Source organism: Manis pentadactyla, chromosome 18 (genome assembly GCF_030020395.1).
Source record: "Manis pentadactyla isolate mManPen7 chromosome 18, mManPen7.hap1, whole genome shotgun sequence".
Classification (NCBI taxonomy): Eukaryota; Metazoa; Chordata; class Mammalia; order Pholidota; family Manidae; genus Manis; species Manis pentadactyla.
Genome location: NC_080036.1, coordinates 15782578 through 15803226, shown reverse-complemented (window position 1 = coordinate 15803226; position 20649 = coordinate 15782578). Strand labels below are relative to the sequence as shown.

At 39.7% G+C, this 20649-nt stretch overlaps 2 pseudogenes; one reads left to right on the top strand and one right to left on the bottom strand.

Moving 5' to 3' along the window:
- Positions 1 to 332: 332 nt before the first annotated feature.
- LOC118908770 (probable E3 ubiquitin-protein ligase HECTD2) lies at positions 333 to 5597 on the bottom strand (annotated as a pseudogene).
- A 1947-nt stretch (positions 5598 to 7544) lies between these two features.
- LOC118908759 (DNA endonuclease RBBP8-like) lies at positions 7545 to 10267 on the top strand (annotated as a pseudogene).
- The last annotated feature ends 10382 nt before the right edge of the window (positions 10268 to 20649 follow it).

The following is a 20649-nucleotide window of genomic DNA, read 5'->3' as shown; positions in this document are numbered from 1 at the left end:
CATCTAAAACCCTGAATTTACTTTGTAAAAATAAATCTTTAGCAATAAATGGCACTATCAAAATTCCATTATTCTCAGTCTGTTATGTAATTATTTACATGCTTTTCAACAACAATTGAAAAGAATCTTATAGGACCAAAAAGCCCATAGATCAAAAAACCCTGTGAGTTGCATTTATACCGTTTTTCACCTCTATATGAAAATATGGCTACATGCCTTCCATTAATGATAGTGTAGCTATCTGCACTGCTACTGTGTGCTAGCTGTGCACAATCTGCCACTAGGTTCTCCCACGTCGTTAATGTATTCTTCACTGTGCTTCCCTTCCCAGTGGGAACACCTGTGACAAACGACGTATGGAGAATGTTAAAGTGCTATAAAAGTGGGGGGACTGGACCCACACCCGTCTCCGCCATCTGGGCTTTTCCTCATTCAAGCAATTTCTGTGTTTTTAGAGAACCATGCTTCCTCCACTGAACATACTTCCTATTGGATACAAAATAAATTAGTCTTTTAAAGTTGGTGAGCTTTGTCAAGGTGTTTTGAGACAGAAACATGAAAAGGTTAAAGGCACAATAAGAGGGAAGTGAATGCTACATATAAAATATATTTCAAGTTGTCTAGGTTACTCAAGTCCAAAACCTTCTGAATTTGGCATTCCAGTGATCAATTTCTGTTTCAGGTCCTTTTTGCTCTTGTAGCGGGAAAGGCAAAGTTGATTGAAGCAGGTGTGGAGCACAGGCAACCAGTTAGTAGAAGTTTCATTCTTTGAGATTTTTTAAAGTTCAAATCAGCTATCCCTCCTACAGGCACTCTGTCACTTCTGTAGTAAAATGTAGCAACTTCTTCTGAAGATCAAGAGGGTATCCAAGCACAATATTCCCAAAATATCTTATAGTTAAGTCAGTTTTCACTTAGCAGTCATACTGAGTACTTCTCTGCAGAGCATGCGTATCCAGTTCAGGGCCTCCACACACTAGAATATCCACCTCTTCTGGAAGAAGAAGCATTAGGGCATTTGAAGCACACACACTATGAAATCCATAATAAAATTCAGCAAACTGCTTCTAAATGGATTTGTTGAGAAGAATGTCAATATAAAGATGTACATATTCTTTCCTATTTTGATTAACTGGAATTTTATCACCACCTGCCTTTAAATTATAGGACTTCATTATTCCAAATTCGTCTTGAAAAACCTGAAATGTTGAATAGAAATCTTCAACACTGCCTTCATATGACAGGAGTTCACTTAATCCATGAGCCAGCTCAGGCATGATTTGACATAAGTCATCAGTGGGAACACTGCAGGTACCTACTGGAGTATTTTGATCACTAGGAACGATGGGAGGGCTCAATAATTTCTTGTAACAGCAGTGAGGGAAGTGAATATCCAAGGTAATGCTGTTACAAACTGCGAGTCCCATAAGAATTCCAACCAATCGGAATTCAGAATAGTTATCATATTTAAAGCTGCTAAACCAACGGCAGTGTGAATCCGGTGATACGTAGACATGCCATAACCTGGATGAAAAACTTGGCGAATTAAAAGAAGGAACTATTCTTTAGTTAAGCCACCCATATCCAAACCAGCTTCCCCTACAAACGTAACTTTCAACTTCTTTTTCAAGTCTGCTCTTTTCCGGTTTAACTCATCAAGCGAATCGCTACCCAAATGTGTCCATGTTACTTTCATATTTAGAAATAATATATTCATATCAGGTCTCAGTCTTCGAGATACTTTAGCAACAGACTTTGCCTTGCGATGCTTATCATCTGTTGTTCTTAGTCTTTCTAAATAATGATTTTTTTTTTGACGCTATAGAAATAAAGAATGGATATTGACAGAAGGAAAACCTGTGTGAGTTTCCAGAGCTCTTCCGGGTGTGGTATTCTTCCATGAGATCAATGTGATCCAGTGTAGAATTACAGAAATCAGTATGAGGAATAAGGGGAGGAAGAAGCAAATTGCAGTATTAAGGAAAGCCAACACTTTAGATGCTGATGGGATCGACCAGGAACACTTTGTTATAGGTGGAAATTCTTCAGGCTTTGCAGGAAACAGGCGTAAAGAAATAAATTGCAGCAATCTTTCTACCAATTGTTTGAACTTCCTCTGGAATCATTTTTTAAACCAGTGAACTAGGAAATGATGGTCAGCTTCCACTAAAGTAGCTATCTGTCGAAGCAAGTGAGCACAGAAGACATACGTAGAAGTGTTATTAAACTGAGGATTCCGTACAAGTATAAAATATGCTCTAAGATCATCTTTTGTTGGTGCACCGTTCCATTCTCGTAGTAGGCCGTGGGTGATTCCCTTTAACACTGTCTCCTGAAGGTCTTGAGGAGTATTAAGTAAGGCATTATACACAGCATTCACAAAATTAACATTCATCCCAGAATCTTCAATGGTATTAAATGAGGCGGTGGTGTCTTTCTTAAATGCAGCATTTAATTCTGGGAAAGAGTGAAACGTTATTAGATAAAAATCCTGTACTGCTTTTCAATCTCCAGGTGACTTAACTTTTTCTGCATCTCGCTGAAAGCCTTTCATAGTTTCGGGCTGGGTAGGAAGGGCAGGTTCTGGAAGACCCGGGACCTTCGTTCCGGATGATGTGTCCGTAGAGGTGCGCTGTTCATAACATCAAGGCGAACTGGTGGTAGGTCCCTCACATTCTTGATGTCCGGGAGAGCGAGATGTGGAGGTGAACTTCTGTTTTCTGCAGCTTCTTTCCCCTGGCTAACAGCTGAAATAAACCTGCTGAAAGTGGACATCTGGCCTTTGGATCTTCTGTCCGCACCTGCAGCCGCAGCCGCAGCCGCGCCGGCGCCCGCCGGCACGAGGGGCGGCCGCTTCTCCCGCTCCGGCTCCTTCCCTTTCCTCGCGTCGAGCGCGGCCCCCTCCACCGCCGGCGGCGCGGCGGGAGAGGGCCCCCGAACCGCCTCCCTCGGGCCGGACCGGGGGGCGGGAGCGCGAGGCGGCGGCGGCCGGGCTGCAGCTGGGGCTGGCGCTGCTTCCGCCGCGGCCGCCAGAGGGCGCTGGGCCGCCGCCGCCGCCGCCGCCCTTGCCCGCGTCCTTGCCCGCCCTTGCCCGCGCCCCGGCAATTTATTTTTTAGTTCTACTCACTTGTAGCTTTACGTAAGTATTCCTATACTGTAAACAGTCTTCTGTTTTTACTTACCATTATGTTTCTAAGATTTGAGATATTGTTGCATGTAATTAGACATTCATTTGAACTGCTGTTTAAAAATGCTATTGTGTGAGTGTGTCACAGTGTATGTTTTCCATTGTTGTGTTTATAAACATTCTGATCGGCATACATAATTTAAAGCAATGCTGCAATGCATATTCTGATGTATGCTTTCTGTCCAAACTTACAAGCCTAGGAGTGGGGTTAGATGACCGCACAGGGTCAGTGTGCACATAATAAAGTGAATAATAGAGAGGATACTGGAACAAAAGGAGCTTAGTTTGAATGCTGTTTCTGTCAATATTTTATGTATCATAGGCAAAATATTTAACTCCTTTGCTCCTCAATTTCTTCAACTGCAAAAGAGGACTGATGGTGGTATGTGCTTCATAGCATTTGTGGGATTAAATAAGTCCGAATATGAAGAACACTTAGAACAATAATAGCATAAAATAGTGCTCTTATCTGTGTTGTCAAATCAATTCAGATACAATTGAAGCATTTAAAATAAAATGCCATTGTTCTGTAAATTGGTTGAACTAATTTATGGTGCAATACAAGTTCTATCAACCTATATTCTCATTCTTAGTATTGTCATGCTTTTTTGAAGATTTGATTTATAAAAGATAATACAGTACAAAAGTACAGAGACTTGAATTCATAAAAGATTAAAATATTTATAGCAAGACACTAAAGCTTTTCAAAATAAGTTATATGTACACTTCATGTATGTATGGCATAATTTTGTACAGTAGTGATTTTGTAGTTGTTTTTAAAGTTTTCAATGAGTCCTTCACCTGCTTTGTTAGCTTATATCTAAGTACTTCATTATTTTTTCAGTGAATGTTAACTGGCATTTTATTTTCAATTTTCAGTTTCAGCATGTCATTGCTAGTATATATAAACACAATTGATTTCTGTATGTTCTTTGTATCCTGCATGTATTAGTTCTATAGTTTTACTTTGTTTTGTTTTGTAGATTCCCTAAATTTTCTACCTGGAACACCAAGTCATCTGAATTATAAAGACGGTTTTCTTTGTTTCTTCATCACCTATATGCTTTTTATTACCTTTTTTTACCTTATTGCATTGGCTAGAACTTCCAGGACTATATTGAATAGCAATGGTGCAAGTAAACATTTTTCTTTGTCCTCAATTTTAGGGGGAAAATGTTAATTCTTCCACCATTAAAAAGGTGTTAACTGTAAGTTTTTTGTACATATTACTTGCCACATTCAGGGAGTTCCCTCTTAGATCGCTGAGAGTTTAATCATGAATGGATATTGAAATTTATCAAATGCTTTTTTGTATATAATTTTATATGATCCTGTAATTTTTTCTTTTCATCCTGTGAATTTGGTATATTGTATTGATTTTGATCATTAAACCTTGCATCCCTGGTGAGATCCCACTTGCTTACACTGTATAAGCTGTCTTATACATTGATGGATTCAATTGTATATATTTTGTTAGGGACATTTGTGTCCATATTCATGACAGATATTGGTATGTAGTTTTCTCTTTTTTGTAATGTCATTGTCTAGAATTGATATCAGGGTAATACTGACCTTATGAAATGAGCTGGAAGATAGAATTCTTCTCAAACTGTAAGTGGAATTCTCCTAGTGCAACTATCTGCACGTAAAGATTCCTTGAGGGAAGTTCCAATTTACAAATCAAATTGCCTTAATAGTTATAGGACTATTCAAATTATCCATTTCATTTTTGGTGTATTGTAGTAATTTGTGCTTCTCAAGGAATTGGTTCATTTTTTTAGGTTGTCAAGTGTATGTGTATAGAGTTGTACATAGTATTCCCTTATTATCTTAAATACATCTGCTTGGTCTGTGTTGGTAACACCCTATTTCATTCTTGATATTGGTATTTTTTTCAGTCAAAGCATTTTTATGATGACTGCTCTAAAATCCTTTTAGAAAATTCTAACATGTATGTCATCTCTGTGTTGGTGTTATTGATGGTTTTTACTTATTCAAGTTGAGATTTTCCTAGTTCTTGACATGAGTGATTTCCTCTTGATTCCTGAACATTTGAGGTATTGTGTTATAAAGTTGAATTTTGTCTACATATTTTGTTTTAGTGGTCTTCCTGTGACATCACTTCCATGGATGGAGGGGATTCCATCTCATTATTGCCAGGTGGGAGTCAAAGTTCAGGTTCTCACTTGGCCAACATTGACACCTAGAGGGCAAGGAATCATTACTACTGGGCAGGAGTGGGGGAGTTCAAGCCCACACTGCATCCACTGACACCCCCATGGAGATGGAGAGAGAGGCAGGCTGTCCCCAGGTAGCCTCCACTGGCACTGTGGTCAGGAATCAAAGTCCTGACTTCCCACTTTGCCTTCTCTGACACCTCCAAGTTTGGAGGGTTGGGCAGTTGTGCCATCTTGTTACAGCTTGGCAGGGGTGGACATCTAAGCTCCGCAGTTGGCCTTGGCCACCAAGGGGTAGGCTGGGGCTTCCAGTTTCTAGGGAGTTTGGCTGAAGTATGGTGGTTATTGTCTAAATCTTTTCTGTCTTGCTAGGCTGACACTTCCTGGTTGTCTGGGAAAGCAGTTTGGGGCTTTTTTGTTTGTTTTTTATCTGTGCTTTCCCATTGGTACTTTCAGGTTGCTGACTTCTCAAGCACTCCGTGTAGAATATATGAGGCAAAATCCAAATATATCACCAGCATGTCACTTCCCTGGATCCAAGTTCCCAAACTGCACTTTCCTCTCCCTACCTTTCAGTTATCTTACATCAGTGTTATATATAATGTTTAGGACTTTTAGCCACACCCAGTGGGAGGAACAGGAAAAGTACATCTTTCTGGAAGCAGAAGTCTCCATCCCACAACTTTGTATATGTTGTATTTTCATTCAGTTCAATGTACTTTTTTAACTGCCCTCGATATTTCCTCTGAGCCACAGACTATTTAGAGTGTCTTATGTAGTTTCCATGTGTGTGGAGATTTTCCTGTTTTTGATTCCAGCCCATGGTCATAGAACAAACTCTGTGTGATTTCAATTATGTTACATCTGTTGAAATTCATCTACTGTCTCAGGAGATGATCAATGTTGGTAAATATTCCACAGGTGCTTGAAAAAACGTGCCTTTGGCTGCTGTTGGGTGGAGTGTTCTTTAAATGTTGGCTAGATCCTGTTGATCAATGGAGGTGTTCTGTCAGCTATTGAGAGAGGGGTGTTGAAGTCTCCAATGATGGCTATGTTGATTTCTCCTTTCAATTGTATCGATTTTTCTCCCCATATTTTGCAGCTCTGTTATTTTGTGCATACACATTTAGGATTGCAGTGTCTTCTTAGTGGGTTGACCCTTTTATTGTTATGTATGTATTTTATTTTATTGTTAATGTCATCTCTGGTAATTTTCTTTACCTTAATGGCTGGTCTATGTGATAATATATCCACTTCAGGTTTCTTTTGATTAATGTTTGTAATACGTTTTTCCGTCATTTTCTTTCAATCTAATTATATTATTATATTTGAAGTGAGGCTGGCAAATAAGTGGGTCATTTTTAATTCACTCCTTCAATCTGTCTTTTAATTGGTATATTTAGGCAATTTATATTTAATGTAATTACTGATATGTTAGAGCTTAACTCTGCCTATTTTTTATTTTCTGTTTGCTCCCTCTGTTTTTTGTTTCTCTGTTTTCTTTTTTTTTGCTTTCCCATGGTTTACTTAAACAATTTTTTTAGAATTCAATTTTGATTCATCTGTAATTTTTTAGTGTATTTCTTTATAAAGGTTATTTATTGGTTGTGCTAGATATTACCTTACATTGCAGACATTTGTATAACAGATGAGATGGATTGATGATGTGTATACATTCCACATAAGTCATTGCAGTGAGTAAGTTGGCATTCTAACTTTTACTTATGCTAATGTTTATTTTTACTGTAATCTTGATTGGTGGAATTATCAGTGAGAGATGGCTATATTCCCAACTCACAGTGAAAATACTGCCAAGGTGAGACTCATGTTTTGTGCTGTGATCAATGTACTGAGCTAAATACACCCTGTGAGTCTTTGGTAATCACCTCACCTGGGGGCGGGCCCAGGCACCTCCACGCCCGGCGGGGGGCCCTCTTGCCCTCCCCAACCCCTGGAAAGCGAGGGCTGCCCGGAGGGGCCGGCTTTCCTGCCCTGGGCTTGGCAGGTTGGTGAGGGATAGAGGAGAAATCGGCCTCCGACTCTTCACCGCCCGGAGCGGGCCCGCTTCCCTTCTGGTGCTCTCATGGATCACGAGGCAATCTTCGGAGCCGTGGTATTTCAACTGTCCGATACAACTTCATACCTATACAGTGTAACAGAAAAGCTCAGAAAACAGGCAAATAGGAGTGTGGAGCATATTAAGCAAGATGAACATCTCTGAAAGCAGTTGTGGAAGCCCTAGTTCTGCACATGTATCTAATGACTTTAAGGATCTTTGGACAAAATTAAAGGAGTATCATGATAAAGAAGTACAAGGTTTACAAGTGAAAGTAACCAAACTGAAAAAGGAGTGAATTTTAGATGCACAGAGACTAGAAGAATTCTTCACCAAAAATCAACAGCTGAGAGAGCAACAGAAAGTATTTCATGAAACCATCAAAGTTTTAGAAGATGGATTAAGAGCAGGATTATGTGATTGCTGTGCAGTGACTGAAGAACATATCTGGAAAAAGCAGCAAGAGTTTGAAAATATCCGGCAGCAGAATATTAAACTCATCACAGAGCTTATGAATGAAAAGAATAGTCTACAGGGAGAAAATATAAAGCTTTCTGAACAGCTGCAGCAGAATATTGAGAATGATCAACAACATCAAGCAGCTGATCTTGAATCTGATGAAATGTTATTCCGGCTTCACCAATAATAGCCTTTTCATTTTCTGGCATCAACCGGCTATGAAGAAAGGAGAACCTCCATGTCCAATACTGAGAACAAGCACATGCTAAACCAGACCCCTCCATGTGTGGGAACTGAGAAGAGTTCCAAAGTCTTCAACTCATCCACAGCATAAAGCTAATGAAAATGAAATTCTAATGGCTGACACTTGTAATCAGAGTCAATCTCCTATGCCTAAAACATACTGAACGAACAGTTATCCCACTGAGAAGTCATGTTTTAATTTAGTTACAGTTGTTGCTGAAACAATTGAACTTCGTGTTCAAGAAGAATCTAAACCTCAAGGTCCCGTGAGCTGTCTTGGTGATGAGCTCTACCGCCGTCTAGAAGGGGATTACAAGGAACCACTTTTTGAAGAATCTAGAAGAAATCATGAAGACAGTTTTAAGGTTTTCAGATTCTGAATCAAAGACTCCTCCTTGAGAAGAACTGACGACTCGGGTATCATCCCCTGTATTTGGAGCTGTCTCTAATGTGAGAAGTAGTATAGCTTTGAATACAAGTTTGTTCCCTTCTCTTTTAAAGACTGGGAAAAAAAAGACATCTGAAAACACATCTAATTCTAGATCAGAGAAAACTAGATCAAAATCTGAAGATAGTGCCCTTTTCACACATCACAATCTTGGGTCTGAAGTGAGCAAGATTTAGCCAGTCATCTTCTAAAAAGCAGATGCTTAAAAATAAAAACGTAAGTGAATCCGTAAGTGAACAGGATAATGTGGATCCCATTAAAGATGCTGTTACTGAGAGAGACAGCCATGCGGTAGCCCTCAACCCACTGGGGAGGCAGACCATCCAAAAGGAAGAAAGTCAAGGAAGAAAGTGAAGATGAAGTAAACTGCCCACAAGCCTCTTTTGATAAAGAAAATGCTTTTCCTTTTCCGCTGGATAATCTTCCACGAATGGAGACCATGTGATGGATAAACCTCGGGATCTGTCTGATCGATTTTCAGCTATTCTGCGTCAAGAGAAAAGCCAAGGAAGGGAGACTTCTAAGATCAGAGTTAGGCGGGTGACTCTCTTGGAGGCTTGGAAGCCCGTTCCAGAGGGCCCCTCCTCAAGCCGTGAAGCCCTGAGTGGGAGCCGTACATTAACCAGAGATTCCCCAGAGGAGCCCTTTTTACAGGGGTACAACCTCCAGTTCTTGAGTAAATCCTCTCCAGACAATAAAGCACCATTACAAATAAAGGAAGAAAATCCTGTCTTTAAAATCCCTCTGCATCCACATGAAAGTTTGGAGACAGAGAGGCTTTTTGAGGACTTGAACTGTGCTCATACTCATGAGCCAGTAAAAATAACCAGGTCAGCCTGTGGAGCATGTGAACTTGCACCAGTTGTTCAGTTAAATCCATGCAGAATTCCTAAAACAAAGTCTCTACAAAACAACCAAACTAAGATGTGTCCTTTGAAAATATCCAGAGGAGTATAGATCCAGGAACAGACCTCTCCCAGTATAAAATGGACATCACAGTAATAGATACAAAGGATGGCAGTCAGTCAGGATGAGCAGAAGGAGAGACAGTGGACATGGTCTGTGCGTTGGTTAGTGAAACTGTGCTTTTAAAAATGAAGACGCAAGAGCAGAAGGGAGAAAAAAGTCCACATGCAGAAAAAAAATTGAATGGAATTGTTTGGAAGATATGTTAGATCGGACACACATGAAGCATATGAATCCTGCTGGCAGATGGTTTCCCCCAAGTAGCGGATGAAGAGCAGGAATTCTCGGCTACCACAAAGACACCAAACACTCGTGGTGATAAACAAGATAAAGTCAAACAGAAAGCATTTGTGGAACCATATTTTAAAGATGATGAAAGAGAGACTAGCTTACAAAATTTTCCTCATATTGAGGTAGTTCGGAAAAAAGAAGACAGACGAAAATTGCTTGGACACACATGTAAGGAATGTGAGATTTATTATGCAGATATTCCAGCAGAAGAAAGAGAAAAGTTGGCTTCCTGCTCAAGACACCAAATCCGCTACATTCCACTCAATACACCAGAGAATTTTTGGGAAGTTGGTTTTCCTTCCACTCAGACTTGTTTGGAAAGAGGTTACATTAAGGAAGATCTTGATCCTTGTCCTCGTCCAAAAAGATGGCAGCCTTACAGTGCAATGTTTTCTCCAAAGGGCAAGGAGCAGAAGACATAGATGCTGAAGCAAAAATAGGGCAGAGGACAATTTTTTTCTTTTTAGTTATTTATAGATAAAGTTAGTATTAACCATTGATTTTTTTTTGATCTTCTGTAAAAACAAAATAAATAAATAAATAAATAATCACCTCACCTTCCCTGGCAAATCCCCAACCTCACTGGGTTCTTTCTACCTTAACATGGAGTTCTTCCCCATGGTATCCTCTATTTGGAGTGCAGACACCAGCAGACACTTAATTTAGATTTCCAGACTCTTAATTTAGATTATCCATGTTTTAAATGACAAAATAATAGGAATCACATGGTTTCAGTGGGAATTGTCACTTTCAGTTCTCATGGAGGTTGAAAGAATTTAGCATGAGGCTATTTTAACGCCACAGCGAGCTCTGAATCAATGCTGATGTGCTGCATCTGAAAACAGCAAACAAAGATTTTATTGAAATTAAACTAACTGCACAGCACAGCCAGGCTTCTGCCTTGGAATCACCTAGATGCAGAGGAGAAAAGAATTGCCAAAACACTGGTTTTCTCCGTGGAGAGTAGAAAGGAACCAATACAATGTTTTGCTTGTTCAAAAAAATATTCTGGATAAGTGGCAAAGGATTCAGATTTTGTGGGCCTAGAAAGCATTGTCAAGGGAGTGTCACCTTTACTGTTTGCACTGGTTTTTCTAAAACATGCAAGTGAAGGAAGCGGCATGATGACAATTCAAAAAGTTCTAAAAAGAGAGACTATGTAGAAAAGAATGTCATGACTCATCTTGTTGATTTTGTTAGAAATCAAATGAAATGTTTTTTTTTTCTTATTGCTTGGGGAAAGAGCATCTGTCACTAGTCAAAAGCATCAGGAAAATGGAATGGTTAGCATTTAAAATAAATGTTCTAAATAAATAAAATAGGAAGGAGTAACAGAGCAACACGGCAAGCCTGAAAGTTTAGAAAGCACCCAGCTATGACGTCTGTTCTGTAATCGTGCACCACAAAACCGTGGGGCATTGGAAGAAAAACCAAAAGCGTGAAACGAAACTATCAAATGCAAACAGATCCTGCGATACTACTTACTGTATGATATTTGTTAGAGAATGAAGAGAAGTTTGGGGGAAAAAACTGAAAAAATAGGGGAAATGTTTATACACAAGGAAATGGTTTTGTAATGAGTAAATTAAGATATCTGGATATCTTGATTCTTTGTATTCTGGTTATTCATTTGTAACAAACCTCCACAAAACCTAGTGGTTTAAAAACAGTAAGCATCGTTAACTTCACTCATGCATGTGTGATTTGAGTGACACATGGTAGGAAGGCTTTGTCCCTGCGCTGTGAACATCAGCGGGCACAACTCTTCCAAGGCTGGGAGAGGAGCCGCTTCAAAGACCACTCACTCACATGGCTAGGGGGCTGGTGCTGGACTTTGGCTGGGTGTCTGGGAACTTGGGATCTTCCCCACATGGGTTTCTTAGTGTGGGTGACTCCATGGAGCTGTTTGGCCTTCCTCAGAGCATGGTGACAGGGGACCAAGAGGGCAAGATGGGAGCTTGAAACAGCATGACTTCTGCCTCAATCTATTCGTTGTGCAAATTATCAAGTCCAGCCCACAGTTAAGGAAAGGGGCATTAGATTCCACCACTCAAAGGAAGGATTGGTGAAGAATTTGTGGCATTCTCTACTCTGCTACATAATGAAATATTATTCTGCTACCGAAATAGATTAATTCTGTACATGCTGCACAATACCCATGATTGAGTGAAAATCAAGTTGAAGTGTAAGTAGTTGATTTAATTCCATTTGTGTAAAAAATAGGGAAGGAGGACTCTACATATATATGTATTTTTGCTTGTTTTGGAATATAAGTATGGATGATTACACACGAGAAGGAAGGGAAAGAGAGGGGAATTATTAGCTTCCTCTTTTTTAAACTTCTATACTTTGATCTGTTACCATTAGCTTATGTTACTTTTGGATATTAAAAAAAATCCAAACTAATTATTTTTTTAAAAACTAAAATAATTGGAAAAAATCACCAAATCAAGCAAAATTTGGAACTGTGACTTTTAAAATAGTAAATTAAAAATAGCAATCAAAAAAGAAATGTTCCCGGAGGCGGAGCCAACATGGCGGCGTGAGTAGGACAGTGGGAATCTCCTCCCAAAAACATATATACTTTTGAAAATACAACAAACACAACTAGCCCTAAAAGAGAGACCAGAAGACGCAGGACAGTGGCCAGACTGCAGCTACACCAGCGAGAACCCAGCGCCTCGCGAAGGGGGTAAGATACAAGCCCCGGCCCTGCGGGACGCGAGCGCCCCTCCCCCCAGCTCCCGGCGGGAGAACAATAGGCAGAGCGGGAGGGAGACGGAGCCCAGGACTGCCGAACACCCAGCCCCAGCCATCCGGGCCAGAGCGCAGACACAGTATATGCCCAGGGGGCCCTGGATACTGGGAGAACAGGGGGTAGACCTCAGAGCGGGTGCTGAAGCTGATGCCCCTGTGACAAAGAAAAGCGGGGGCTTTTTTGAAAGTCTTAAAGGGACAGGGACTTAACAGCTTGACGGAAACAACCCAGGTCACAGTACAGCAGCTGGAAATTACAGGGAAAACCGGGTGCACTAACCCCCTGGGCAACAGCTCTGAGACCCCTCACGGAGGCAAACAGTCAAGCAGCCCCCCCATCCATCACCCCACCGGGCGCTGCGAAAGCAGAGAAGCAGCCTGAGACAAATTCCGCCCACAGAAAGGGAAATTTCTCCCTTCCGGCCAGGCAAGACACAAAGACCCACTCTACACGCAATTACCCAACACAAGCCACTAGGGGTCGCAGTTGCCCCAGTAAAGAAAGGCCAGTAGTAAGTGAAAATTTTGGCCCTCCCAGCTGACAGTCAATAGCACCTGTCAACATGAAAAGGCAAAAAAATATGATTCAGACAAGACTAACCCAGACAGCTTCGGCATCTGCTACATCTTCCCCTGAGAAGGAATCTGGGGAGATAGATTTAGCCAGTCTACCTGAAAAAGAATTCAAAACAAAAGTCATAACCATGCTGATGGACTTGCAGAGAAATATGCAAGAACTAAGGAAGGAGAATTCAGAAATAAAACAAGCTCTGGAAGGACTTCAAAACAGAATGGACGAGATGCAAGAGACCATTAATGGACTAGAAAACAGAGAACAGGAACGCAGAGAAGCTGATGCAGAGAGAGATAAAAGGATCTCCAGGAATGAAAGAATTTTAAGAGAGCTGAGTGATCAATATAAAAGAAATAATTTAAGAATCATAGGCATTCCAGAAGAAGTAGAGAGAGAAAAGGGGATAGAAAATGTCTTTGAAGAAATAATTGCTGAAAATTTCCCCAAACTAGGGGAAGAAATGGCCTCTCAGACCACAGAGGTACACAGAACTCCCATGACAAGGGATCCAAGGAGGGCAACACCAAGACACATAATAATTAAAATGGCAAAGATCAAAGACAAGGACAAAGTATTACAAGCAGCCAGAGAGAAAAAAAAGGTTACCTACAAAGGAAAACCCATCAGGCTATCATCAGACTTCTCAACAGAAACCCTACAGGCCAGAAGAGAATGGCATGATATACTTAATGCAATGAAACAGAAGGGCCTCGAACCAAGACTACTGTATCCAGCACGAATATCATTTAAATATGAAGGAGGGATTAAACAATTCCCAGACAAGCAAAAGTTGAGGGAATTTGCCTCCCACAAACCACCTCTACAGGGCATCCTACAGGGACTGCTCTAGATGGGAGCACTCCTAAAAAGAGCACACAACAAAACACCCAACATATGAAGAAGGGAGGAGGAGGAAAAAGAAGGGAGAGAAATAAAGAATCATCAGATTGTGTTTATAATAGCTCAACAAGCGAGTTAAGTTAGACAGTAAGACAGTAAAGAAGCTAACCCTAAACCTTTGGTAACCACAAACTTAAAGCCTGCAATGGCAATAAATTCATACCTTTCAATAATCACCCTAAATGTAAATGGACTGAATGCACCAATCAAAAGACACAGAGTAATAGAATGGATAAAAAAGCAAGATCCATCCATATGCTGCTTACAAGAGACTCACCTCAAACCCAAAGACGCGCACAGACTTAAAGTCAAGGGATGGAAAAAGATATTTCAAGCAAACAACAGAGAGAAGAAAGCAGGTGTTGCAATTCTGGTATCAGACAAAACAGACTTCAAAATAAAGAAAGTAAAAAAAGACAAAGAAGGACATTACATAATGATAAAGGGCTCAGTCCATCAAGAGGATATAACCATTATAAATATATATGCACCCAATACAGGAGCACCAACATACCTGAAACAAATATTAACAGAACTAAAGGAGGAAATAGAATGCAATGCATTCATTCTAGGAGACTTCAACACACCACTCACTCCAAAGGACAGATCCACCAGACAGAAAATAAGTAAGGACACAGAGGCACTGAACAACACACTAGAACAGATGGACCTAATAGACATCTACAGAACTCTACATCCAAAAGCAACAGGATACACGTTCTTCTCAAGTGCACATGGAACATTCTCCAGAATAGACCACATACTAGGACACAAAAAGAGCCTCAGTAAATTCCAAAAGATTGAAATCCTACCAACCAACTTTTCAGACCACAAAGGCATTAAACTAGAAATAAACTGTTCAAAGAAAGCAAAAAGGCTCACAAACACATGGAGGCTAAACAACACGCTCCTAAATAATCAATGGATCAATGACCAAATCAAAATGGAGATCCAGCAATATATGGAAACAAATGACAACAACAACACTAAGCCCCAACTTCTGTGGGACGCAGCAAAAGCAGTCTTAAGAGGAAAGTATATAGCACTCCAAGCATATTTAAAAAAGGAAGAGCAATCCCAAATGAACGGTCTAATGTCACAACTATCAAAATTGGAAAAAGAAGAACAAATGAGGCCTAAGGTCAGCAGAAGGAGGGACATAATAAAGATCAGAGAAGAAATAAATAAAATTGAGAAGAATAAAACAATAGCAAAAAATCAATGAAACCAAGAGCTGGTTCTTCGAGAAAATAAACAAAATAGATAAGCCTCTAGCCAGACTTATTAAGAGGAAAAGAGAGTCAACACAAATCAACAGTATCAGAAATGAGAAAGGAAAAATCACAACAGATCCCGCAGAAATACAAAGAATTATTAGAGACTACTATGAAAACCTATATGCTAACAAGCTGGGAAACCTAGGAGAAATGGACAACTTCCTAGAAAAATACAACCTTCCAAGACTGACCCAAAAAGAAACAGAAAATCTAAACAGACCAATTACCAGCAACGAAATTGAAGCGGTAATCAAAAAACTACCAAAGAACAAAACCCCCGGGCCAGATGGATTTACCTCGGAATTTTATCAGACATACAGGGAAGACATAATACCCATTCTCCTTAAAGTTTTCCAAGAAATAGAAGAGGAGGGGATACTCCCAAACTCATTCTATGAAGCTAACATCACCCTAATACCAAAACCAGGCAAAGACACCACCAAAAAAGAAAACTATAGACCAATATCCCTGATGAACGTAGACGCAAAAATACTCAACAAAATTTTAGCAAACCGAATTCAAAAATACATCAAAACCATCGTACACCATGACCAAGTGGGATTCATCCCAGGGATGCAAGGATGGCACAACATTCGAAAGTCCATCAATATCATCCACCACATCAACAAAAAGAAAGACAAAAACCACATGATCATCTCCATAGATGCTGAAAAAGCATTTGACAAAGTTCAACATCCATTCATGATAAAAACTCTCAGCAAAATGGGAATAGAGGGCAAGTACCTCAACATAATAAAGGCCATCTATGAAAAACCCACAGCCAACATTATATTGAATAGCGAGAAGCTGAAAGCATTTCCGCTGAGATCGGGAACTAGACAGGGATGCCCACTCTCCCCACTGTTATTTAACATTGTACTAGAGGTCCTAGCCACGGCAATCAGACAAAACAAAAAAATACAAGGAATCCAGATTGGCAAAGAAGAAGTCAAACTGTCACTATTTGCAGATGACATGATACTGTACATAAAAAACCCTAAAGACTCCACCCCAGAACTACTAGAACTGATATCGGAATACAGCAAAGTTGCAGGATACAAAATCAACACACAGAAATCTGTGGCTTTCCTATATACCAACAATGAACCAACAGAAAGAGAAATCAGGAAAACAACTCCATTCACAATTGCATCAAAAAAAATAAAATACCTAGGAATAAACCTAACCAAAGAAGTGAAAGACTTATATTCTGAAAACTACAAGTCACTCTTAAAAGAAATTAAAGGGGACACTAACAGATGGAAACGCATCCCATGCTCATGGCTAGGAAGAATTAATATCGTCAAAATGGCCATCCTGCCCAAAGCAATATACAGATTTGATGCAATCCCTATGAAACTACCAGCAACATTCTTCAATGAACTGGATCAAATAATTCAAAAATTCATATGGAACCACCAAAGACCCCGAATAGCCAAAGCAATCCTGAGAAAGAAGAATAAAGTAGGGGGGATCTCACTCCCCAACTTCAAGCTCTATTATAAAGCCATAGTAATCAAGACAATTTGGTACTGGCACAAGAACAGAGCCACAGACCAATGGAACAGACTAGAGAATCCAGACATTAACTCAGACATATATGGTCAATTAATATTTGATAAAGGAGCCATGGACATACAATGGCGAAATGACAGTCTCTTCAACAGATGGTGCTGGCAAAACTGGACAGCTACATGTAGGAGAATGAAACTGGACCATCGTCTAACCCCATATACAAAAGTAAACTCAAAATGGATCAAAGACCTGAATGTAAGTCATGAAACCATTAAACTCTTGGAAGAAAACATAGGCACAAACCTCTTAGACATAAACATGAGTGACCTCTTCTTGAACATATCTCCCCGGGCAAGGAAAACAACAGCAAAAATGAACAAGTGGGACTATATTAAGCTGAAAAGCTTCTGTACAGCAAAAGACACCATCAATAGAACAAAAAGAAACCCTACAGTATGGGAGAATATCTTTGAAAATGACACATCCGATAAAGGCTTGACGTCCAGAATATATAAAGAGCTCACACGCCTCAACAAACAAAAAACAAATAACCCAATTAAAAAATGGGCAAAGGAACTGAACAGACGGTTCTCCAAAAAAGAAATACAGATGGCCAACAGACACATGAAAAGATGCTCCACATCGCTAATTATCAGAGAAATGCAAATTAAAACTACAATGAGGTATCACCTCACACCAGTAAGGATGGCTGCCATCCAAAAGACAAACAACAACAAATGTTGGCGAGGCTGTGGAGAAAGGGGAACCCTCCTACACTGCTGGTGGGAATGTAAACTTGTTCAACCATTGTGGAAAGCAGTATGGAGGTACATCAAAATGCTCAAAACAGACTTACCATTTGACCCAGGAATTGCACTCCTAGGAATTTACCCTAAGAATGCAGCAATCAAGTATGAGAAAGATCAGTGCACCCCTATGTTTATCGCAGCACTATTTACAATAGCCAAGAATTGGAAGCAACCTAAATGTCCATCGATAGATGAATGGATAAAGAAGATGTGGTACATATACACAATGGAATACTACTCAGCCATAAGAAAAGGGCAAATCCAACCATTTGCAGCAACATGGATGGAGCTGGAGGGTATTTTGCTCAGTGAAACAAGCCAAGCAGAGAAAGAGAAATACCAAATGATTTCACTCATCTGTGGAATATAAGAACAAAGGAAAAACTGAAGGAACAAAACAGCAGCAGAATCACAGAACTCAAGAATGGACTAACAGGTACCAAAGGGAAAGGGACTGGGGAGGATGGGTGGGTAGGGAGGGATAAGGGGGGGAGAAGTAGGGGGGTATTAAGATTAGCATCCATAGCGGGGTGGGAGAAAGGGGAGGGCTGTACAACACAGAGAAGACAAGTAGTGATTCTACAACAGGTTGCTACGCTGATGGACAGTGACTGTAAAGGAGTATATAGGGGGGACCTGGTATAGGGGAGAGCCTAGTAAACAAAGTATTCGTAAGTATTCGTCATGTAAGTGTAGATTAATGATTAAAAAAAAAAAAATGCAGTTCCTATGTGGTGACCTCTAATGAGTTCTACACAATAATATAAAGGACATATAAAAGTGTAGGCAAAGGGTCTGTTTGTGTTTATACAGAGGATCAAAGCCTAATTTGGCTACCCCGAAAATGAACTAAGAAACGATATGAAAGAGAACTTCCAACATCAGCACTCTCGGGAAGACTCATGCCAGAAGATGATCATCAAAAAACCCCAACAAAGATCCACGCACTGCTACAGCTGTAGATGCACTCATCCCACCAGCTCCTGGACTTGCCATGGGAATGAAGGAGATATCTAAGCTGGCCTGTGCATACAGTAAAACAACAAATTTGACTGGATCTATACTGTTAGAACTCAACCAAGAATTAGGAGAAGTGCAAATTGTAGCGCTCCAAAATCTTACAACTACAGACTATTTACTGTTAAAAGAACATATGGGATGTGAACAGTGCCCAGGAATGGGTTGTTTTAATTTGTCTGATTTTTCTCAAACTATTCAAATTCAGTTAGATAATAACCATCATATCATTGATAAGTTTTCACAAATGCCTAGGGTGCCTAACTGGTTTTCTTGGTTTCACTGGAGATGGCTGGTAATTACAGGTATGCTTTGGTTATGTAACTATACTCCTATTATGTTAATGTGTGTGCGCAATTTAAGTAGTAGCTTAAAATATATACATGCTGAAGTTACTCTACAAGAAGATATGTCAAAGAAATAATCAATCTTCCCATGTTTTCTCCCGCCTGCTACTTCTATAGCTTTTCTTCTTCCTTCCTAATTACAACGAATTCTTAAATAGAATTCGTGCCTCATATCAAATTTACCGAGTATCATAACTCCTCCAAGTGGTAAAGATACCTCAAGACAAATGCTGGGCATAGAAGCCACAGGGCATAAATATGCAAAGAAATAAAAAGCTAACCATTTCAAACAATAAGGCTTCTCTCTCACTTACCAACTTAACATTTCCCTGTGTGGCCCCGGAAGATGACTGGTTAGCCAGAGACGGGTAAGATTCCTCAAGGGAGGAACAACCTAAGACAGGCACAGTCGCTGGGGGGTCATCAGGTGAGAAATTGGGGATCAACAGAGGTGAGGCTTAGAACCTCACCCCCCCGTTCTGAGAGAAATCTTCTGCATATGTGGATGTTTTATTGCCCTTGTCTAGCTTGGATTAACACATAGTCTACAGGCACACACCTGATCATCTACATTTGCTCTCTTACAACACTAAACTATGTTTTCTACCTTTATGTTGTATCTACCTACCACTTCAGCATCTTATTAAAAATAATAAAGAGAGAAATGTGGTATCCACATATAAATCAAGTATAAAAATCAAATGTGTATTCATATTTGAACTGACTGTTTATAGTTCATAATGCATGAGCAAAACCAAAAGTTTCTGTGATGACTGCCCTTGTACTGTTCACCATGTAACTTATTCACTATGTAAGAATTTGTTCTCCATGTAAGAACTTGTTCGTTATGCTTCAGAAGATTGGAGACTGACGAAAATTAGGCTTGGGGTGGATTAATGATTGTGCATTGAGCATTGACTCCCCTATACAGAATTTTATTGTTGTTAACAACCATTTGATCAATAAAAATGAGAGATGCCCTAACAACAACAACCAAGAAAAAGTACACACTTCCAATTGTAAAATAAATAAGCAACCGGGATGTAATGTATAGCATAAGGAATATAGTCAAAATATTGTAACAACTTGGTATGGTGATAGCTGGTACTTAGAATTATCATGTATATAAATGTTGAATCACTGTGTTGTACACCTGAAACTAATGTAATGTAATACTGTGTGTCAACTACCCTTCAATAAAAAATAATTATCTAAAAAAAAAAAAAAAAAAAAAAGAAATGTTCCTAGTAGTTATCTTAAACACAACAATGAAGCTTATTCAAAGTGCTTCAAGTTTACCTGTGAGGTTTTGAGGTCCCTAAATTCCCCGGATTTCTTACCACCTTGAAGTCAGTTTAGAATAGGATATCGTAGGGCTGAGCCTGGGGAAGAGAGCTTTTAACATGTAATTTATGCAATTCCCGTACCTTAAAAAAATCAGAATATAATACATTTTAGATAAGCTTTTTATTGCAGTATTGCAGTGTAACATGCAGAAAAGCATGCAATTTACAGCTCAAATAATTTTCACAAACTGAACATATTCAGGTAATCAACACACAACTGAAGTGATAAAACATTACCAACACACCAGAATTTCTTCTGGTGCCCAATCCCAATGCCTTC